This window comes from Syzygium oleosum, unplaced genomic scaffold (genome assembly GCF_021117445.2).
Source record: "Syzygium oleosum isolate NSW1041296 unplaced genomic scaffold, Sole_v2.1 Sole_v2.24, whole genome shotgun sequence".
Classification (NCBI taxonomy): domain Eukaryota; kingdom Viridiplantae; phylum Streptophyta; class Magnoliopsida; order Myrtales; family Myrtaceae; genus Syzygium; species Syzygium oleosum.
The window spans coordinates 2,504,229-2,528,961 of NW_026607508.1; the positions used below are offsets into that span (position 1 = coordinate 2,504,229).

The following is a 24,733-nucleotide window of genomic DNA, read 5'->3' on the forward strand; positions in this document are numbered from 1 at the left end:
GTAGCAGCAGCATTTTCTTGGTTCTGAGCTTCCTGCCCCCACCATAGTCTCTAGGGTTTGCAGGATCCAGTCCAATCTAGGATCCTCCTGTGCCCTTCCTCCGGCACCAGTCTGGTTTAGTGCTGCCTTTCTCCTAGGAGTCATCTGCTCAGGATTGCTCATCTCGCAAGATTCTCACAGAAATCTGCTTTCCATTTCCAACAAGGAATTACAAGTCATGAACAACCCACTTAAAACAATAGAATCACATAGTCAAGCACAGGCACAAGACGTTTTCGTAGCTAACTATCCCAAAACCCATCGCACTTTATCATTCCAGGTATCGACCAAACTTGGATCGAGCTGACTTTACTCTAATACCAATTTAGACGGGGATGTCACGCCCCGAACCCACGAACGCGATAACATCCCACCTTAGTCGTTATAATGGCAACGTCCCAGAACGCGTCGTCGATCCAATCGAACTGACTTACAATTAAACGCATGCGGAAGCGACAACAATCACCCAATCAACATCAACAGGGATAGACAGGAAAACACACCTCAATAAAAACAACTTCATTAACAAAACATCTGGTTAACATATTACAGGTCCACCATGCGGACCTTCCCGATTACAACCACAAAGGTAGGGGGTTAATCTAGCGCCTCTACCTACGAGGTAACCTCAAAAGAAGTTTGACCCCTCGAACGGGTACCTAGTCACCTCCTTGTCCCGGTCAAAAGGAACCCCAAAATCACACATGACGATTTTCCATCACTTTGGGCCTGAAAATGGTTAAACAACAACAACGAGATAAACTCAGCGAGTTCATGACCTAAGCCTCGATTAGGAGGTCAACTCTTCTCGGATGCACCTAAAACATGCAACTCAGCCCTACGTACACAAGATGCCATCACGCAATCATAGGTAACCTTACCTTGCCATGGCACACGCCCTGCACATTATTAATCTCCGTATATAATCATCATACAACAAGCATATAATGCAATCAGAATACGCAGCAACTTTCCCATTCACAATGCATCCACACGTGTCCCGATTATAAGGTGAAATCGCTTCGGCCCATCCCATACCGTGTCTCACAATTTCATCCCATAATGAAGCGCAATACCACCACAATCTTTCATGCGCATTCTGATTACTACGGCCACACAGGGCACGGCACAACCCGCGTTATTCGCATCAGGTTGGCTATTTTCCGACATAATCGGGCATCGTCCCGCCCCATCGAGCACGGCATCGTCTCACCCTACCTCAATGACGGCATCCCATAAATGGGTTCATTCTGAATCCAATTCGCGAACGACTTTCTCTCCCTTGCTCCTGCGACGGCATCCAATTACCAAATTGGGGACACTTGTTAAGGCCACGGCCAAAGCCTAGGTCGGCAGTCATCTGGTATAACCGGGCACGAAAGGGACCTGTTGCACCACACTTTTTTGGGACTTTCGGGATTTGCGCGCTAAGGAGGTATTTCCGTGTAAGGGTCTCTCCCAGACCATACCTCACGTGACGGTGGATGGTAATTTTCTATTTGATTTAAGTTTTCGATTTTGGAGTCGCCACTAGTCATTATTGGTAGGTAGACTAGAAACCTAATCGAGATACGTGAGAAATACCATGATTCTATGAACCAAAGATTCTGAGTACGAGGATTTGGTTACGTTAATGATCCCAAATTCAGATCTCTAACGCCATTTCCGAGGCTTACCCACTAATAATATCCATTCTAATTGCGGGGAAAATCAATCAAGAATTGAATGCGCAATCAATGTCAATCAAACCAAATAATCCTAAATTGTCTCTAAAAATCAAAATGCACCCAAAAATATACAAACCCTAATGAAGCCCTAAAGGCTTGTTCATTTCATGATTTGTGTCATTTTAGGGTTTTAGGGTTTTTTAGGGGTTATAACCCCTGAATTTGAGATTTTCTAAAAATGCCACTTGGGTAATTCTAAAAATTCAAATTTCACTTTCCAAGGTTGGCCACAGTGTTTTTGGACCACTTTGTGAATTTTTGAAATTTTTTTTTTCGAAAATTGAATTTATGAGAATTTCATTAACCAAGAATTGATTTTTATGATTTTCTAAAAAATTTTATGAATTTTCAAATTTTCCAATTTTTTTAGATTTTCTAAATTTTTCACATTTTTTTATTTGTGGTTTCGGAATTTTCTGAATTTTTATGGATTTTCTGAAAATTTTTAAATTTTTACGAATTTTCTAAATTTTTTATTTTTTATGAATTTTCTATTTTTTGATTTTTTTCGAGTTTCTGAAAAAAAAATTATATTTTTCTGATTTTTTTATTTTTTGAAATTTTTCTAAGTTTTATCTATTTTTATTGATTTTTGGATTTTTTTAATTTTTTATTATTTTTTTAATTTTCCTACGGGAAAAATGAACTGGACCGGTCAAGTTCGGCTTGGCCGAACCGGGCCTCGCCGGCGCCAATCGCCGATCGTCTCCTTTGGCGAGCTCAGCGCCAAAACGGCGCTGTTTTTTGGCATTTTCTCATTGGGGCATTTAGTCGAACACCTGGTATGCATAGTCCATGTATTGAAGTTTTCAAGGCCGACACTTCAAGCACTTCTCCGGCGACCTTCCGACGACTATCTCGCCATTTCTTTTGATCCATCATCAAGCCCATATATTCTAGTATGGATCTAGCCTAACCATAGCGCCGCCGGGCGTTCGCCGGCCGGCGAAAAATCGGTCTAAAAACCCTAACTTGCAAACTGTTTTTGGCAAGCTTTTCTAGAATACAAATCTTAATCCTAATCGTCCTAGCCGTCTAGATCGATCAAACTGAACATAAAATCATCAAACAAGGTTAAGGAAGGCTAACTTGGATGACCTATGGCCACAAGGATGCTCCGGCGAAGGTATCCGAGTTCCGGTGAGGAGATTTCAATGGTTGACCGACTCGGTTTTGTTGATTTCATAGCCCAAAATGCAATCAATCAACACGATCATGATTAGAAACATATTCTAAACTTCCACAAACTCGAAATCTCAAAAGAAATTGCATGAACATCCATTTTAAAATCAAACATATTTTCTGGAATTCTGGAAAAAAGTAATAGGTATCCAACTTTACCTGCTCCGTTGGGGACTGAAATGATGCTCCCAGGCTAATCGGCACCTATAGAGCTGTTCTTCGTCACTTGAACTTCAAGATAATAGCTTTGACTTCACCAGGGAACGTCTGGACAAGTCAGCCAAGCTCGAGTTTCAAAGCTTCGTGAGCAGATCTTCACTGGTCACCGAGGAGATCCTCCTTAGACGGTCGATTCGCCGGCGCCGTTCAATCGACCGGCGCCGATCACTCGATCTGAGGATCTCTACTCCTCTCTCTCTCTCTCTAGATTTCGTGCTTTTTCCTTCTCTATCTTTCTCTCTCTTCTCTCTGGAATTTCATCGAGCACCTTCTCTTCTTTTGATAATGTTTTTTCCAGCTTTTGTTGATCAATTTTTCCCGCCCAAAGTCTGTTCCACCGACTTAGAATCGGTTAAGATCATTCTCTGGCGCCAGTTGGAGATTCTCTAGCTGGCTAACTTGATTTTCACGTGCTAAATTGATCGGGAGAGATCAGCAAAGTCCCGAGCCGGAGTAGATATTTTTCTGGGTTTGGTATGTTCTGGGCAAGTCGGGTGAAGAAGGTGACCGACCCGGGTCGGGTCGGGTTGACCCTGTCGACCCGGCAGACCCGGGTTGGTCTAAATTCGCAAATTAAGCTCGATTTTGACTCAATTTTCAAAATTAAACCCCAAAATTGAATTCCTCATTACATTCTAAACTCAAATATGTAATTTTCCCCAATTTTTGACAAAATCATGTCCAAGATTTTTGAACTTTTGTATTCGAGTTATTAGGGTTTTATTCAATTCGATGCCTTAATAACCTGATTAAGCAAAATTGGTGCCAAAATTAAATTACCCACATATGATTAACCCTAGAAACGATGGTCTCATGGTTTGACAATTTCGAATTGGGCACGATTCCCAATTTAGGTTCCAAAATTCCTAATTTTCAATCGAATATTGGGGATTTTTAATGTTTATGACAAATTGTGCAATTTGATAGACCATTATGTAATTCAAGGTCTCAGAATCATTTGTTGTGAAGATACTATAATTTAAAAATGACTAGAAAAGATTTAATTGCATTTTTGGTTCAATTTGGGCTTGATTTTGCCCAATTTTGGGAAAAACACATGACCAATTGAAATTTTCCAAACTTGATGATGCATTAATGAAATTGGATTTAAAATAAGACTAATGACTATTTTTATGGAATTTTTTGATTCCATTTGCTATTTTTCTTGATTTTCTCACTTATTTTGACAAAAAGAAATTAAAGAAAAATTCAGGAAAATGCTAAAAAAATTATTTTTGGGTCTAAAAATAGGTTTATAGGCTTGGCCAAGGTTCCTAGTCCTAATTCTAAGATTTTTGAAAATATGAAAAAAAAAATGAGCTAAAAATCAGGTGTCAACAGCTACCCCTCTTTGAGATTGAGCTCGTTAGAGGTTGATCTCAAAGACAAGGTGACACCTAAATTTTTAGTTAACTCAATGAACAAGACAAAATGGAAATTTTACAACAACTTATTAGGGATCCTGCTTTTGAAATTCGTGATCTAATCTAAAGGTTTTCTTTTCAAAGCACATTTTGAGAGGTTCTTAATGATTGAGGAAGAGAGACTTACCTATTTATGAGCGTCTCTTTGTTGCTTATCCAAGAGTATGAATTGATGGCGGTGATAATCATAATGATTATTCTGATTTCGTGGTTTAAGGACGAACCCACATGTTGACACCTAATTTTTAGCTCATTTTTTCATATTTTCAAAAATTTCAAAATCAGGTCTAGGAATCTTGACCAAGCCTAGAAACCTATTTCTAAACCCAAAAAATAATTTTTTAGCATTTTTCTGCATTTTTCCTTAATTTCTTTAAGTTAAAATAGGTGAGAAAATAAAAAAAAATAGCAAATGGAATCAGAAAATTCCATAAAAATAGTCATTAGTCTTATTTTAAATCTAATTTCATGAATACGTTGTCAATTTTGAAAAAATATCAATCGGGTATATGTTTTTCCCAAAATTGGGCAAAATTAAACCCGAATTGAACCAAAAATACAATTAAATTTTTTCTAGTCATTTTTAAGTCATAGTGTCTTCACAACAAATGATTATGGGACCTTGAATTGCATAATGGTAGGTCCAATTGCACAATTTGACATAAAAATAAAAAAATCCCCAAAATTTGATTGAAAGTTAAGAATTTTGAACCCAAATTGTGAATCGTGCCCAATATCAAATTGTCGAAATATGGGACCATCATTTCTAGGGTTAATCAGATGTTGGTAATTCAATTTTGGCATCAATTTTACCTAATCAGGTCATTAGGACATCAAATTAAACAAAACCCTATTAACCCGAATATAAAAATGAGAAAATCTTGGACACAATTATAATAGAAATTGGGGCAAAATATATATTTGGGTTCGGAATATGATGGGAAATTCAATTTTGGGGTTAAATTTGGAAAATTGGGTTAAAATCGGGTCGAATTTGTGAATTTAGACCAACCCGGGTCTGCCGGGTCGACCTGGTCAACCCGACCCGACCCGGGTAGGTCATCTTCTTCACCCGGATTGCCAAAATGTACACTAAACCTAGAAAATCAGTTCATGCCCACGACTTGATTGATCATTCCTAATCAATTTAATACGTTTTAATTGATCTGGCCAGCTAGAAAATATCCGGCTGGCACCAGATAATCATCCCCAACCGATTATAATTCGGTTTTAACTGAATTTAGGCGGGAAATTAATCAACAAAAACGAAGAAAAACTGAAGGAGAAGGGGAGAACCTATTCGACAGAATGCCATAGAGAGAGAGAGGAGAGAGAAACAGTGAGACAAGGTAGAAAACTAGAGAGAACGTGGGTTGAGGTTCCCCTAACCGAGCGATCGGCGCTTTTGCGATCGGAAAAGCGTCGGCAAATTGGCTCAGGCAGTGAACTTCCTCACCTGAAACAACCGGTGATCGGCTGATCACCATAACCTGAAACCGAGCATTTTCCGGCGCACCGAGACCTGTTCCGGCGAAGCCAAGATCACCAGGGTGAAGACCAAGTGTCAAGGAACAACCCTTGGGGCGCGGATCAGTTCGACAATTTCGTTTGATCATCGAACGAAGCAGGTAAAATTCCTTCACTGTCACGGTTTTTCCAGAATTCAAAAAAATGTGATTTGATTCAATTCGGTTGTTTTTGCCTTTTTTTTTGCGATTTTGCATTCCAGGATGTTCATTACTAGTTTCTAATCATTTTTCGTGTTGATTGATTGCATTTTGGGCATCAAAAATGCCTAAAAACGAGTCGGCCCGTCCATAAACCACCTCGCCGGAGCTTGGGAATCTTCGCCGGAGCTTTCTTCTGGCCCTAGGCTATCCAAGTCAGTGATTTCCAACATTTGTTTGATGTTTTGAGTATTGTTTTGAATCGGTTTAGACGGTTAGGGCGATTTGAATGGTGATTTGAAATATGGAAATGTTGTTTAGGTTAGAGATGGTTTAGGTTTTTCCGATTGGTTTCTCGCCGTCCAGCGATGGTCCGGCGGTTATTCAGTTAGTCTAGTTTGATAAATGATGATATGAACTATTCATTGGATAGAGTGGAATGATGGAAAGTTCATCGGAAGGTCGTCAGATTTTAGTCTGAAATCGCAGCCTTGAAAACCTGAAACAAAGAATATGCCTGCATGGTGTTCGGCAAAATGCCTCAATGAACAGAGGAAGAAAGGCGCCGTTTTGGCACTGTGTCCGCCGGAGACGATGACCGGAGCCGGAAACGCCCGGTTTGGCTAAGCCGAACCGGGTTGAACCGGGCCGGTCCAGTTCATTTCCCCGGCAGGAAAATTTAAAAAAATAAAAGAATAAAAAATCAAAAAATCAAAAAAATAAAAAATAGAAAATTAAAAAAAAAATAAAAAATTCATAAAAATTCAGAAAAAATTTCAGAAAATTCATAAAAACTCCGAAAATTCAGAAAATAAAAATAAATAAATAATTGGAAAATCAAAAAAAAATTAAAAAATTGGAAAATTCATAAAAAATTTTAGAAGACCATAAAAAATCAATTCTCGATTTAAAAAATTTTCCAAAAAAAATAAATAAATAAATTCAAAAATTCAAAAAATTTGAAAATTCACAGAATGGTCCAAAATCATCATGGCCAACCATAAAAAGTGAAATTTGAATTTTTGGAAGTACCCAAATGGTATTAGAAAAAAATCAAAAATTTTGAAAATTCACAGAATGGTCCAAAATCATCGTGGCCAACCACAAAAAGCGAAATTTGAATTTTTGAAAGTGTCCAAGTGGAATTTTTAGAAAATCCCAAATTCAGGGATTATAACCCCTAAAAAACCCTAAAACCCTAAAAATGCGTAAATCATAAAATGAACAAGCTATTATAGCTTCATTAGGGTTTGGGTGTTCTGATTGATTTTCGTTTTAGAGACCACTTAGGATTGATTGACTTGATTGATTTTGATTGTGCATTTAATACTTGTTTGGTCTTTCCTGCTATTAGAATGGATATGATTAGTGGGTAAGCCTCGGAAATTTGCATGACACGTTAGACATCATATCGTTCTTAGGTACCGAAAGAGCGTTAGGGATCTCAATTTGGGATCAATAACATAACCAAGTCCCCGTACTCAGAATCTCTAGTTCGTAGAATCGTGGTATTTCTCACATACCTCGATTAGGTTTCTAGTCTACCTACCAATAATGACTAGTGGCGACTCCAAAATCACAAATTTGGAAATCACCTTCCACTGTCACGTGAGGTATGGTCTGGGAGAGACCCTTATACAGAAATACCTCCTTAGCACGCAAATCCCGAAAAACCCCCAAAAGCGCGGCGCGACAGGCTTGGCGACTCTACTGGGGATAATGAACATTTTCTAAGTGGACTTAGGCCTAGATAAAACGATATGCTTGTATTTTGTGCTTGCAAGGATCCCAGGTACGTCCCGCTAATGATAGAATTAAATGGTTTTGCAGGCGGGTGTTATAAAGGGTGTTGTCTTTGTTAACCCTTGTTCTGTAGGTTGGTGTTGGGATTGAATGTGTTTTGAATGAATTTTAGAAGTGTTGTTTGGTCATTAATTGCTATGCATGTTTTTAAATTGCTTTAGCACTACACCATTAGCACACACCACCCGTGGCCCAACCCCGGCTATATTTAGGATTACCCTTAGGAGGTATGTGTTTAGGCGACACTATGGGCCGATTGCTCATGGGATCGTTTAAATACAATGTCGATCACCAAGGTGGAATAATATTCCATTACTTTAGGCCGATTGCCTATTGGAAGGAATCCATTGTCCATTAAGGTGATGACCTTGAGCCTTTAGCATATCCTACCTTTTTTAGGCGTCAAAACCTCACTGGTTGCATTCGCTTGTCTTTCTGGTTGGTATACCTAAAACCAAACCAAAATATCATGGTAAGCAAGTATCGTTCCATTCCATTCCTTTACAATTATGCATGTTAGTTGACACATTTTCAAAAGAAATGCCTAAATGACATTCAATACTTGGTCTAAATGCCCTTTCATTTTAGAATGCATGATTAAAGCGTCATACTCCATTTGACCATTCTTTCATTTTTAGATGAAATGTATAGGTCCATTTCTCATGTAATTCAAATGCTTATTTCATTGTGTTTGAAGTTGCAAACTATAGTTTAGGACTTTATGGCCTAAATGGAGTATGACAAAATGGGCATTTACATCACACATTGAATTGATCCATAATCTCAACTATATGCTCTTTTAAGGTTTAAACGGACTTAAAATGACATTTGCATTACTTCCGAGGCATGCAAATGTACTTTACCTCCGTTTTACCTCAAAAGGACATATGATTGAAATGGAGGCATTAAAATTGATTCGCAATCCATGGTGATTAATGATAAATCTTTTTGCATGATTAGGCTCAATGGGAAAACTAGATATCCAAGTAATTCCCATTCCTCGAAAGGAACTTGTTGCTTGGTGGAAAGGCATGTCCAAGAACAACCAAACTTATGTCCAAGAAAGGCTTGGATACCTTCTCGAACTTATGCATGTGGAACATCAAGTCAGTTTAGTCCAAGCTTTGGCGCATTTTTGGGAGGTTTCCACCGCCACATTCCATTTGGAGAACATGAATTGGTACCAACATTAGAAGAATATCAAGCCGCCATTGGAATTAATTCTAAACCTAGGGTCATAGAGCCACCCGTTGGACTTAATCTTGTGAGCCTTTTAGCCGAATTCCTTAAGCTCAAAACTTCCAAAATAGAAACGCTAATCAAATCAAACACGGGTAGATTTTCATTATCGTTCCTAGTGGACAACTTTTCAAAACTTCCTAGGGAAATGGGAAACACTTCATCTCGGGTATTCATTCTAGCTTTCTTCAGCTTTGTTCTATTTCCTGTGTCCAAAACGGGATTAGACCCTTTAGTGGCTGTGATCGCAAGACAAGCATGTCTTAAGTGGGACTTCTCTAATATGCTTCTTGCCCAAATCGTCATTTCCTTAAACACATACCAAAATCATGGGAAGGGTATCTTTCAAGCTTCTACTGGTCTTTTGTCATTATGGTTCATTTCACACATTCGACCATGGTGTCGTTTCATGAACATTCGCGAAATTTGTTCAGCAATAAATCCAATTGAACGATACATTCATCTCCAAAGCAAATTACCCAAACAATCTTTCTTAGATTGGGCCAATTTCATTAGAGCCTTAACTCCTGATCAAATCCAATGGTGGATCAATTGGCCAAAGATTAATAAGGTGAAGATCACGAGCCAGGAGGGAAATGCGGTGCCATTGCTTAGTTTGAGTGGAGGAGCAGCTTATTGCCCTTTAAGGGTTATTAGACAATTCGGGATACTTCAGCAAGTACCGCCGGTATGGAATCCCGAAGAGTTCGCCTTTGACATCCCAAGTGGAATCATACCCGAAGAGGAGAAGAATGTCCTTCAAGCCAAAATTCACAAAATCATCCTATCTTTGGATAACCCACTCGAGCAAATAATCGAGTGGCCAAAAAACTTGGAAGAAGACATGAAAATTTACATGGCCTCTAAAGAATACATCAAATGGATAGAAAATAAGCGTCCAATTGATGTCGAGTCATATGTCCCGTTGAGCATGGTACCGGATCCTGTGGATAAGTATGTCCCGGAATACATTGTTCCAAGCATGCCTGGAGTGGAATCCTACGTCCCGGAAGAGGTTGTGATCGATGTGGAAGAATGGGAGTCTCGAACCAAGGAATGGAAAGAATACCAAAAGGCGGAAGCTATTTTAGCTAGCAAGAAGCCTAGGATTGGATGATTTAGATTCCCATTTGAGTTTAAAATCATGATATCAAATAATTTCAAATTTTATATGCAATGATGGATTGATCATTTTCTAAACATGGATAGATAATTTCAGAACACTATTTCAAAACATAAAGAAATCACCATGGATTGCAATTCTTTGAATTGTATGATTCCTTGAGAAAGACAGTGATAAATAATTTTATACAAGGCTAAGACTTGTATGGAATTTCTTGTCCTTGTCAATCTTATGAAACCATAAAATTAAAAGGATGTAAGGTTTCATGATCATTTTGCTATGCTAATATCGGGTCTTTTTATGAAGCAGGTTGTTTTGCAATGGAAGGTAAAATACCTCGGACTCGCCTACAAGTTAGAATGGCGGAAGAAGAAACCCGTGCTCGACTAACTAAAGTCGAGAATCAAATGACCCAAATAGTTGCAATGATGGCGAAAATGAAGGCCTTTATTCTCGCATCTTGAGGATCTTATCCTACTACTTCAAATGTAGGAACTTTAAACGCTACCGAAACACCAATTGAAGATCCAGTCAGAAACAAAGAACCGGTTCAACAAAATCCTCCAAAGACTACACCTGAGGTAGTGAATTTAGAGGAGGATGATCAAACCAAGAAGGCATCCAAAATAAAGGATGAAGAAGAGGCCAAGAGATTAGCCAAAATTGAAGAATGCCTAGCAAGTCAGGGCTATGAGCTTCAAAGGTTCGACAAGTTCTCGCCATACGCAAAGGTGGTTGTTCCAAAAAACTATAAGGAACCGGAGTTCATGAGCAAGTATGATGGCATTGGCTGTCCCAAAAGCCATTTGAAGTATTATCTCCGTAAGATGGTAAGATATTCAGACAACACGCCACTTCTTACTAGCACATTTCAAGATAGTTTGAGAATGGCAGCCCTTGCATGGTATACAGCCCTCGACCTAGAAGACTTCACTGAATGGGATCATTTGGCGGGAGAATTTCTTCGCCGATACAAGTTTAATGTTGAAGTACTCCCAACTAGAGAAGATCTCATCAGAACTGAGAAACGAACGAATGAAGAGTTCAGAGCCTATGCTCAGAGATGGAAAGATGTTGCCTCACAGTAAAGCCCGCTAAATGAAGACGAGCTCATTGAGCTCTTTCTAAAATCATTGCCAACTGAGTATTACGACAAGCTTCATGTATCAGGCTGTCAGACATTCACCATGTTGGTCAAAGTAGGTGAGAGAATTGAATGGGGTTTGAAAGAAAAGAAGGTTCAAGAAATAGCAGCACGAAGACCTTACCCCAGGAAAAAAGACAAAGAACCCATCCGAGAAGTGGCTATGGTGTCGAGCCTAAGTACTCATCAAGCATCATTTTCGAAGCAATCAAATGTTGCTTGGAAAAATCCAAGACAATTCGAGCCAAATAAAAGGCTCGTGAGGTTGCCCCGACCCCTGTCAAAGCTATTACCAATGCTTCTGGAAAGGCATTTGGTGGCCAAGGAAGTACCGAGAGACAATCCTACGAGATTTTCTTGGTACGATGAGTCAAAGACTTGCACCTATCACATGGGAGAAAGGGGACATGATGTGGATAATTGTCCCATTCTAAAATATAAGGTTCAACAGCTCATTGACAAGAAGATTTTGAACTTCCAAGAGCCCGACCCAAATGTACATCAGAATCCTCTTCGTGAGCACAATACAGTAAACATGATCAAGGATGAGGAAACAGTGATCGAGTCCAGTGATGAAGATGAATATGAAGTTAAGATTAAAGCTTCTCGATTAGGAGATGCTCGCTTTCACCAAGAAGCACTCCTAAAAGACGAGATTGTAGACAACTTGGGAGAAGACTCCGGAAAATATAACTTCCCAGTAAAATATACTCCACCGCCATGGGTGTTCAAAAATTAAGTAATTGCGCCTGATGGCTGGGATGATATGGACGATGAAACCAGTTCTGAGGAGAAGGCTCTACCCAAGAAAGAAATGCTTCAAGATGAAATAGATCTGGATGAAAAGGAGAAAGAAAAAGTCCGTCAAGGTAAAAAGCGTTTCACCCAGAAAGCGACCAGGGAAAGCAAAACTGTAGACCTACTCGGTCAAGATAATGGTAAATACAATTACCGTGTCAAATATACACCACCACCATGGGCGTTCAAAAATGAAGTCATTGTATCGGATGGATGGGGTGGCATGGATGAGGTCCCGATCAGCCAATTGAATCTCGAGGAAAATGAAGATCAGGAAGAGAAAAAGAATAAAAAGACTCGCCGAGGTGATAGGCAATTTGTTTAAAAAGTACGAAGACAAGGTGAAGTTGTTGATTATTTGGGTCAAGACAGCGGTAAATATAATTACCGTGTCAAATTACACCTCCTTTGTGGGCATTCAAAAACGAAATAATCACACCTGATGGTTGGGGTGGAGTAGATGCTGACGAAGCCAATAAAAGCTTGATATCCATGATTATACCATTTATAATCAAGCTTGATGAGGTAGATAAATATAAGGAGGAGGAAGGTCCCGTCACACCAATCACTATTCAACTTCCTATTGATCAACTAAGGATCGAAGAAGAAGAAACGCAGCCTGTGATCATTGTTCTCCCTCCAAAAGAAAAGTTTGACACTAAGTGTGTACCTTGAGATTACTCTCCCAAAGAAGTCGATGCCATAACCCGATCAGGGAGATGCAATGTCCCGAAGGAAAGTGAACATGAAAAGAAAGGAGTGACTGAAGAAGATGTTAAACAGTTACTCTCAGTCATGAAGACAAGCGAATTCGAGGTAATTGAACAGCTAAGAAAGATGCCAGCACAAATTTCTCTGTTGGATATCTTCAAGACTTCAGAAAGCCACAAAATGGTGCTTATGAAGTTTCTCAATGAGGTGCACGTCCCGGAGACGATCAATGAAGTACAATTGGAAAACTTTGTCGGTACTATTCTTCTGAAGGATTAAATTGCCTTCTCTGATAAAGATTTCTCAATTGACGGGCGTTCCCACAATAAAGCCCTATATATTGCCGTCAGATGACGGGGCAAGGAGGTGTCACGGGTGCTGATCGATAATGGTTCCGCACTTAATTTGTGTCCACTAAGCACACTGCATCGCTTGGGGATTAGTGAGGAGCTCATCAAATTTTCTAAGGTAACCGTGCGCTCGTTCGATGGAATGAAGAAAGACGTTATTGGCGATATCGAGCTCGAGGTAAACATAGGCCCTGTGCCTTTCATGATTGACTTCCAAGTAGTGGATATTCCAAGGACTTTCAACTTGTTACTCGGAAGACCTTAGATTCATATGGCTGGCGCCATTCCTTCAAGTCTCCATCAGAAGGTCAGATTTGTCATTAATGACAAGATGATCACCGTACACGGGGAGACAAATTTCACCACCTACAAAGAGAGTGCAATACCGTATGCCGAACCCGAAGTGAAAGAAGAACCAAGTTATCATTCCTTCGAAATGATCTCAATGGTTCAAATTCCTGCTGGTTGCATCATAAAATCCCCGGAGTTCTCAACACCATCCATTATGTCTGGAAGAATGTTATGCCAATATGGATTTATTCCCGGTAATAGTCTTGGATCGAAATCTCAAGGAATCAAAGAACCTATCACTCCTCCCGCTACAAGGATGAAGTACGGAATAGGTTATATTCCAAATAACTCTAAAGATCACTATGGAGGCCAAGGCCGAGGTCGAAAGAACTATGGAAGCTACAAAGGCCGAGGTGATCGCATCATTAATCCGTCCATATGGAAGGGCCAAGCTAGAGAGCTTCCCTATCATCAGATCCACATCAAGGAAACTTTTCCTGGACCCTCCAAGTTACTTCAAGAAGAAGACTTGCATGCATAGGAAGAATCTGTTCTGCCAAGCTTATTCAAGGAGAATACCATCAACGTTATCATAACTGAGGCAGAAAATACCTACGCACTGGAGTAGGAAGATTCTCTTGAACTTTTGCTACTAGCTTTTTTCCATTGCATTTTGTTGATTGTCATTTCAAATTTCCTGTGATTTCATTTGCAATTTCAATTTAGCTGCAATTTACATTCCTTTTTCAATTCAATAAAGTGGTTAAATGTTTTGTTAAGGACATGTAGAAATAAAACCAAACCGATGATGAACATTATCGTCATTCATGAGACTTGAGGCTTTGGGTTTCTATATTGCTCCTCATTGCGAAAATGATTTTAAGAGCAAGGAAATCTGATGATATGAGGACTAGCTCTGTCTTTATGTTCTTTCAAAACAAGTTTCAAAATGAATTTCCAAAAAAGTTTTTCATAGGACCATGTGTGTTACTTACTTTGTATGCAATTACTAATCATGTTTGTTACATGTCAGGCATGAGCATTCACACATCCATAATAGATTCATATGTGACCCAAATCTTTCTGAGGAGATCACTTGTGATATTGAAGTGGATAATGAAGATGAGGAATGAATCAAAAGAGAATGGATCCGTCATGAAGAATCAAAGCCACTCACGTTAGAAAAAATGATTACTGTTAATCTGGGCGATAAAAAGAACCCCAAAGAGGTTAAGATTGGAGAAAGTATTCCCTCAGCAGAAGTAGAAAGAATCACAGATTTGCTCAAGGAATATCAAGATATATTCGCATGGTCTTATGCTGACATGCCAAGTCTTGATCTAAGCATAGTTAAACATGCTTTGCCGATTGATTCAAATATTCCACCGAAGAAGCAAAAATTGAGGCGAACAAAGCCGGAATTGGCGAAGAAAATAGAAGAAGAAGTGATGAAATTACTCAAAGTCGGTTTCATTGAAGTAGTACCATATCCAGAATGGGTTGCCAATATAGTACCCGTAATGAAGAAAGATGGTCGAGTGCGGGTGTGCGTTGATTATCGCAACCTAAATAAAGTAAGCCCTAAGGATGATTTCCCACTTCCACATATCGATGTATTAGTGGATAGCACTGCTGGGTTCGAAACATTTTCATTTATGAATGGCTTCTCAGGATATAATCAAATCCCCATGAAGAAAGAGGATAAGGCGAAAACATCATTCGTAACACCATGGGGCACATTTTGTTATAAGGTGATGCATTTCGGTCTGAAAAATGCTGGTGCCACATATCAAAGGGCAATGGTAACTTTGTTCCATGACATGATGCACAAAGAAATCGAGTTATATGTGGATGACATGATTGTAAAATCCAAACAAGGAGAATATCATGTCGAGGTGCTTCACAAATTGTTCAAAAGACTTAGAAAATACAAGTTGCGGCTGAACCTCAACAAGTGTGTATTTGGGGCAAAATCTGGCAAACTGCTAGGATTTGTGGTCAGTAACAGGGGAATCAAAATTGATCATTCCAAGATCAAGGCAATATATGACTTAAAGACTCCTTCTACGGTAAAAGAAGTGAGAAGCTTGTTGGGGCGATTAAACCACATTGCTCGTTTCATATATCAGCTTTCTGAGACTGCTAAACCATTCTTCAAACTATTAAAGAAAAATGCCAAAGTAAAGTGGGATGCGGAATGTCAACAAGCTTTTGACAAGATCAAAGAATATCTTGTATGCCCACCAGTGTTGGTACCACCAATTCCTGGAGTCTCACTGATCTTATATTTTACAATTCACTATGAGTTGCTAGGAGCGGTGCTTGTACAAAGAATATCAAATGATGGTAAGGAACAAGCCATTTATTACTTGAGCAAGAAATTCACAACATCATAAGCGAATTACCCAGCGGTTGAGAAGACATGCGTTGCATTGATTTGGGTATTACACAGATTAAGACAGTACACCCTTCATCACCAAATTTTGCTAGTGACCGAGAATGATCCGATCAAGTACCTTCTTGAGAAATCCTCCTCGGTCGGGAAATTAGCAAAGTGGCAAGTCTTGCTATCTGAGTTCGACATCAGAAGTTCATTCCAAAATTCAGTCAAAGGACGAGCAATAGCAGACATGTTGGCAGAAAATTCGCAGAATATTGCCAGTTCTGAAGAACGACTTGATGACCACATATTGACATTAGTCGACGTAAATGGACCATGTATTTTGATGGTGCAACCAACTTATTTGGATCAGGAACTGAGGCAGTACTGATCTCCCCAAAAGGCCAACACTATCCGGTATCTGCGAAATTGGTATTTCCATGTACAAATAACGTCGCTGAATACGAAGCATGCATTTTCGGCTTACAATTAGCCCTTTCAATGAAGGTAAAAAGGTTGCAAGTATATAGAGATTCTATGCTCATCATATTGCAAACAACTGATGAATGGAAAACTCGAGATGCCAAACTGATTCTTTATCACAAATATTTAGAAGAGATGATAGAAAGTTTCGAAGAGGTAACATTCGATTATCTCCCAAGAGCTCAGAATCTTTTTGCGGAGGCTCTTGCAACTTTGTCATCCTTTGCCACGGGTCAATCCACAGGATCGTGTTGTCCTCAAGCCCTTCTTCGTCCAGGAACTACACTGTCATGGTGTCTATCTGGCAAAATTTTCAACCGATAGGGTTTGCCCTTCACAAATCTGGAGAAGATACATGGAAGGGAGTGAGTCCAGCCACAGATCTGCCTCTGTCCAACTTCCTTCAACTGATTCATTACAACGGGCAATTTGTGGCCTTGGATATGCATAACCAAATAATGACTCTCGACCAGAGAGAGTGTCGCATGCAATTGCGACTAGTTGTAGGGCAGAATTTTGAAGGTTGTCCGTATCTCGTGGAATGTTTGGGCTCATTGCTGGTGGTTTGGAAGACATGGAAGACATCGGTCATAGTGAAAAGTTTCCATGTTTTCGAAGTGGATTTGGAGAAGGGAACTCAGGAAGAGGTCAAGAGCTTGGGGAACGCGACTCTCTTCTTGAGTGGCAACTCTTCGACCTCGGTGGAGTTCAACGCCCAGACTTGCCTTCCCGGGATCAAGCCAAACTGCATCTATTTCCCTAAGGAAATAGATACGAAGATTTACTGTTAATCCATGGAAGATGGCAAAGTCGAGACATACTCCGATGCACCTAGCGTTTACTTTTCTGTAGCCCAATGGATCCAACCAGATTTTTTAACTTGAATTTAATCTCTTCCTCAATGTTAAGATTTTGATGTCATACCTGGGTCGGCCGGAATGGGCCCATCTCCACCCTTGATTACAAGGTGCCGACACTTGTGATTGTGATTGACGTGATCAACTCTCACTACAAAAAAATTCTTATTTAATGACACTTCAGTCAATGTATCGTGGTAACCATCTATTTTGATTTTAGTTTTTTACGGTTTAAGTTCTTTGCACTATGTGGGTTTGGATTTTTTAGCATCAAATTACTAATATAAGTTTCAAAATTAAGGATGTGTGCTCAATATGATTAAAATAGGAAATTTGTTAGGAAATCGCCCTAGATATCAAACTCGGTGCTCGGTTGATTTACATCAATATTTGTAATTCAGAAAGAAAACTGCTAAAACAACCTAATTACATTCCAAATCACAGTGATAAAAAGGCCGAATTTATTTTTATCCGCATTTTTGTCTCACACTATAATCCATGGCGCATCGCGATCTTACTTAAACTACTATTGTTAATGTAAATATAATTTGCTTAAGAGACATCTAGATACCCAATAATAGCCCTTACAATTGGTCGGAGTCTGTGCTTTGTTTAAGCTTGGAGTTCAAGATTGAACCTCATATATCGAAACCATAAGGAGATTACCGGGTTCAAATCTAATTAGCATCTCGATCACAACAATCCAATTGGGATTTGGTGGTGTTATCCCTGATGTTGTTGGAAGTTGCTAAAAACGACATAGATTAAGATCTAACTTTGATCAGAAGATATCTGTGCACATTTATCGTAAGTCATACGGAACAAGGACACTGCAAGTACCAAAACTTGTGTACGACACTCACTTTAGTGCCAAAAGTTTCCGCCGGATCACTTAATTGCTAGACTTTTGAAAAACGATCACTTAAGTGTCAACTCCGGTTAGTTTGGCTGGAAATCTAATGAGGCATTTTTTTTATTAATTTCTGAAGCTGATGTGGTTCGCCGGAGACTTAGTCAGCATATACAGTCAGCATTTTATATTTTTTTTGTTTTTTCCTTTTCTTCATTTTTTTCCTTTTCTGATCTACCGGCCACCGGCGAATCCCGGGAAGGGCTGGGTGAGGGCCTCATCGGCAATAGGCGAGGCCGCCCCTCACCAGCCATGGGCAAGGCCGGCCTCGCCAGCTGCTGGCAAGGGATGGTCTCGCTAGATCTAAGCAAGGCGACCCTCGCCGATGACAGGCAAGGCCGCCCCTCGTCGGCAGCTGGCGAGACCGACCTCACCTAGATCGCCCTCGCCAAATTTGGGCGAGGCGCCCCTCGCCTGTCGCTAGCGAGGGGCACCTCGCCTAGATCTGGCAAGGGTGATCTGGGTGAGGGTGGCCTCGCCTGTCACCGGTGAGGGGCGTCTCGCCCAGATCTGGCGAGGGTGATCTGGGCGAGATCGGCCTCGCCAACTACTGGGGAGGGGCGGCCTCACCTGCTGCCAGCAAGGGTCGCCTCGCCCAAGTCTAGCGAGGCCATCCCTCGCCAGCAGCTGGCGAGGCCGGCCTCGCCCATGGCCAGCGAGGGGCAGCCTCGCCTATCGCCGGCGAGGGTCGCCTCGCCCAGATCTAGCGAGGCCATTCCTTGCCAGTAGCTGGCGAGGCCGGCCTCTCCCATGGCCGGCGAGGCCCTCGCCCAGCCCTTCCCGGGCTTCACCGGTGGCCGGGCCAGCCACCAGCCGGTAGATTAAAAAAGGTAAAAAGAAAGAAAAGGAAAAAATTATAAAATTATTTAAAATAAAAAAAATGTTGACTGTACATGCTGACTAAGCTTCTTGCGAGCCACATCGGCTTCAGAAATTAATAAAAAAAATGCCATGTCAGATTTTCGGCCAAATTGGCCGAAGTTGGTACTTAAGTAATCATTTTTCAAAAAGTTTGGCACTTAAATGAGTGCCGTACACAAGTTTTGGCACTTGTAGTGTCCTTGTTCCTAAGTCATACTAACATTCTACTCATGGACAAGCCCTACGCCGACCTTAACACACAATTTACACACTTCAGCCAAATACCGAAAAATGACATTTTCCTGGAAAATGAAATCTTGAAGAACGTTGTTAAGAAATGTTGAAGTTTCAGCAAAATTGATATGATTTAATGATTTTATGGCCAATATTTTTTAACTGAAATTACCGTTTATATTTTATATTTAAAATAGTCGATATGATTTAATGATTTTATTAATGATGAGAATAAACTGACATATCTCATTTTTAATGCACTTTTTGATATTTATGTTGTCTTACAAGCTATTTTCAACTTGACTATTATAACCACAGATGAAACTGAACAATTAAATTATAGCCAATTCAATACTGTTACCACAATAAATACTTTAGTATTATATTATTAAAGCCATTGTTTATTTTGATATAAGTCATTCATATTCTTAAATGTAGTTATTGAAAGAGATTGCAAACATTGAATAAAACTGGAATATTCAAAATAGGAATTGCAATATATTTGCTCTTAAGGAGAACAAGTTTCTTATTAAAATGGTATGTATAGTTTTTAAATGAAAAGTGTTAAATATTTAGGAAATTATGTTCAAGTGTTATAAGGCAATTTACCTTTTAATTATCATTTCATGCCTCGTTTACTGTGGTACAATTATCATTCACTTATATAATATGTACGGGCTTCTTATGGATTTTATTCGTAAAAGTTTGAAAAAAAAACTATCATTTAGATTTGTTATATGCTATAGAAAGATTTAAATCTTAAAACATCAAAAACGAGAGGGCAGTGAATCTTGCCAGCCAGGACAAAGGAATATTCATGATAAAGAAAAGAAGCAACAGGATTTGTAAAACAATTTATTGAAAGACTGAATCACTAAAGATTGTCTTTCCTATTTAGGACTTGCCTCATGCTATCAAGAAGTTGCACACCAAGCAAATCGATCGGTCAATCTACGATGGCGAGATGGGAAAAACTCCCGCAAGAGGTCCTGGAACTCATCGCTCGACGGCTAGCCATAGAAGACTTTTTAGCTTTCCGAGCAGTGTGCACCTCATGATGGTCCGCTGCCGCCAAAGAGACATACATCGCGAAGTCGAAAGCCCTGTGGTTCATGACTTATGTGTGCTACCGAATGGCTGAGTTCTTCAGCCCCTCTAGAGGATGAACTTACCGAATGGTGTTGCCAGGATCTCGAGTCCTGACCTTGTCTCTAGCACAATGGATATTTGTGTCAAAGTGGGGCTATGAGCACCGTGTGTCGAAGTGGGGCTACAAGTACCGCGTCTTCAATCCGCTTTCGTGTGTCAGCATCGAACTCCCTGCCTTGGAGAAGCTTCGCCACAAGTCCCGCCTCAGCGTGGAACTTGACAGGCTAAAGAGGCTCTGGGGCCGCTCCCCTATAATCCACAGGATCGCGCTGTCCACAAGCCCTTCTTTGTCCAGGAGCTACACTATCATGGCCACTATTTGTCGGGATCTTCGACCACAAGGGTATGCCTTTCACAGATCAGGAGAAGATGCGTGGACGGAAGTGAGTCCCGCTTATCTGCCTCTGTCCCACTTCCTTCAACTGATTCATTACAACGGGCAATTTGTCACCTTGGATACGCGTAACCGAATCATGACTCTTGACTAGAGAGAGTGTCGCATGCAATCGCGGCTAGTTCTAGGGCAGAATTTCAAAGGTTGGCCGTATCTCGTGGAATGTTCGGGCTCATTGCTGGTGGCTTGGAAGATATGGGGCGAAGAGGATGGAACAGTAAAAAAGATTCGAGTTTTCAAAGTGGATTTGGAGAAGGGAACTCAGGAAGAGGTCAAGAGCTTGGGGAATGCGACTCTCTTCTTGAATGGCAACTCTGAGATCTCGGTGGAGTTCAACGCCCAGACTTGCCTTCCCAGGATCAAGCCAAACCGCATCTATTTCACTGAGTACGTAGATAAGAAGATGTACTGCTACTGCATGGAAGATGGAAAAGTCGAGACATGCTCCGATGCACCAGATTTTTATGAAGCCGAATAGATCCAACCAGATTTTTTAACTTTCTTAGCGTGTGTTCGTTTTGTGAAAAATAAGTGATATGAAAAACATTTTCTGAAAACTAATCGCTTGTATGCTTACAAAACTAAATGAATAGAAAATTTTTTCATCGCCCACAAAAATAGTTAGACATAAATTGTTATCGGTGATAAAAACATTTTCCATTGACTAAGATTTATAAACAATATAAGCAATTATTTTTCGAAAAATATTTTCCAAATCAATCATTTTCCTTATTTAATGTTGAATTTTTATTCTCTCATATGAAATTTTTTTATGTCAAAGCCGGGTTAAACGGAATGGGCCCATCTCCACCTTTGATCACAAGGGCCCTACACGTGCGATCCATGCAATCAACGGTGACACTTCTCAGTGTATGTGGTAACCATCTATTTAGATTTTAAGTTTTGAATGACTAGATTATTTGCACGACATGTATTTGGATGTTTTTAGGAGGAGATTACGAATATAAATGTCAAAATAAAGGATATGTGCTCAGTAATACTAAAATGGGAGATTTGTTAGGAAATCGCCCGGAGATATCAAATTTTAATTGCTAATTATATATATCTAACGTCCTCTTTGCTTTTTTTATAGTGAGATGAGATAAGGGCATTTTGGTCATCTGAAAATTGACAATATAGAGCCGAAATAGATACAGATAACAATAGATTATGAGAACTTAGCAAACTGTTGATAAATTACAAGATTTATCCAATTTTTCTAATTAATTCTATAAGAAAATGTAAAATATTTTTTAAACATAGATAATTGAACCACAAGGAATGATAGTTAAAAACCTTGAATATCTAACTTGGTGTTTGGTTGATTTAAATCATCATTTGTAATTCAGAAAGAAAACTACTAAAAGGACTTGATTACATTCCAAATCACAGTAATAAAAAGGGTTAATACCACGAAAAACCTCAAACTAGTACACCTGTGACAAATTTACGCCAAACTAATTTTTTAACCACCAAAACCTCAAATTAGTACACATGTGACAAATTTACGCCAAACTAATTTTTTGACCACCAAAAACTCTAAATTGGTACATTTGTGACAAACTTACCTTCTATTAAATTGAATTAATGCAAAAAAAAAATCCACAAACTAGTACACCCGAGACAAACGGAGTGTAAAACCCTAAACTGGTACATTCGTCAACTGCCATGTGTCATTTAACTAAGCAACTTGATAATAAAATTTAACGGAAACTAACAGAGGGTAAATTTATCACATGTGTACTAATTTGAGATTTTTAGTGATCAAAAAATTAATTTTTGGTAAATTTGTAACAGGTATACCAATTTGGGGTTTTTCGTGGTAATAAGCCTCATAAAAATGCCTTCATTAATTTTTATTCACATTTTCCTTTCCGCACTGTAATCCATGACGCATTACGAACTCAATCAAATTACTAACGTTAATGCAAATATAAGTTGCTTGAGTGACAGATAGATACATAGTAATAGCCCACACAATTAGTTGAAGTCTGTGCTCTGTCTAAGCTTGGAGTTCAAGATTGAACCTCATGATCATAAAGAGATTTCCAGGTTCAAATCTAATTTGCATCTAAATCGCAACAATCCAATGGGGATTTGGGAGTGTTATCCCGATATCGTTGGAAGTTGCTGACCACAGGATAGAACAAGATTCGAGTTTGAACAGAAGACCCCTGCACACATTCATGGTAAGGCATACTAACATCTAACTGGGGCTCTATTTGTTTGGAGGAAAAATATTTTATCGAAAAACACCTTTTTCTTTCATTTTCGTGTGGAAAAATAAGCTAGTTAAACTTCCTAAGTTAAAAAGTAGAAGTTGGTGGGACTATCTCGGGCCCTGAAGGCATGAACAAACCCTCAAAAAGTAGAAAGGAAAGCGAGGAAGACAACCTCACGTGCCGGAGCTCAAAACATCACGTGGGAGTTTACACCTATGGTCCTATATTGTCCAAATATGCCGGAGGATAAGTAGCCTTACTTATCAACTTATCTACAAGCCTTGCCCTCCTTAACACACAATTTGCATGATTTAGCCAAATACCATAGGTGAATAACATACCATATCGGCCCATTCTCAATTATTGTGACATTGGTGCAATTACCTTAGAAAACAATGAATTGTCATTCTCTTTGTATCCCAGCCAACTATGCCAACCTATGGAGTTAACTCCCTCCGTATTCTTTTTACCAATCATAAATACTCAAGAATTATTCAAACGTCAATACAGTCAATCAGTTGCGTAAATATATGGAGCTCATTCAATTTTTAAGGCTTCTTCTTTTTTATACACAATCATAGGATGAAGTATTCATATTGCTTCTCCTTTTGTTCTTTCTCTACTTCAGTTTACTCACTAATGGCAGAGGAAACATTGTATAGACTTATTATTGTACCATCATGGTCAATGCGAAGCTCTCAATACTGTTGGGGAAAAATCAAGCAATCGTCGGGAAGAAGAATGGAATTAAACTTTGAGACATGATAACACTCTCTTTAAGGAAAAATATGCCCCATAACGTTGTTAATGGTTACTGGCAAAAATCATCCAAAATACAACAAAGTATCAAATGAGAATACCATATAACAATTATGGTACTTCTCCAGGACTTTTCAAGAAAACAATTGAAAAAAAATGGTTGCATACTTTTAAGAAGGAAGTATAAGAAAAAGTAAGTGAAAAGAGACTGAAAAATATAAACATATAGTCTTTTAGAACCGAATACAACCTTTCATGATAAGTTATTCCCGAATATATACTTTCTCAAACGACATAATGAAAAGACATTGAATTCTCCGTTCATTCCATCATCTTCTTCAGGCCAGGTTGTCAATTTAGTATCTTCTCCTGTCGGATTAAGTGACGACATCAATTATATTACTGTTGCAACTCATGACCTTCCATCGATTTCTACCCCTGTCGAGACCTCTTATCTATCTCCTGTGGCTTCATTACCATCTCTTTCAGCTCGGCAGTCAGATCTAATTAGCACTGAAGGCTCTCCTGGTTCCTTTGTTAAGACTAAGCTCATGTTGGAACTGGCTGAGAAGCTTTGAACTCACTTAATTGTCGGCCCTAATAGCTCAACCTCTGAGGTTTCTCTTGCTCATGAGAATGCTGACAAAATAATGAAGGCTAAACAGCTTGAGTTTCTTGACCTTTCGAGTGGTGGTCTTCCAATGATCGTAAATCACGCACCACTTATTCCTAGGCTTGAACGCTTGTTGCGTGATCTATGTAAAGGT

The 24,733-nt window shown here is 39.4% G+C and overlaps 2 pseudogenes; both read left to right on the forward strand.

The window, feature by feature from the left end:
- The first annotated feature begins 1,101 nt into the window (after positions 1–1,101).
- Positions 1,102–17,464, forward strand: LOC130134822 (uncharacterized; annotated as a pseudogene).
- A 3,153-nt stretch (positions 17,465–20,617) lies between these two features.
- LOC130134823 (uncharacterized) lies at positions 20,618–21,463 on the forward strand (annotated as a pseudogene).
- The last annotated feature ends 3,270 nt before the right edge of the window (positions 21,464–24,733 follow it).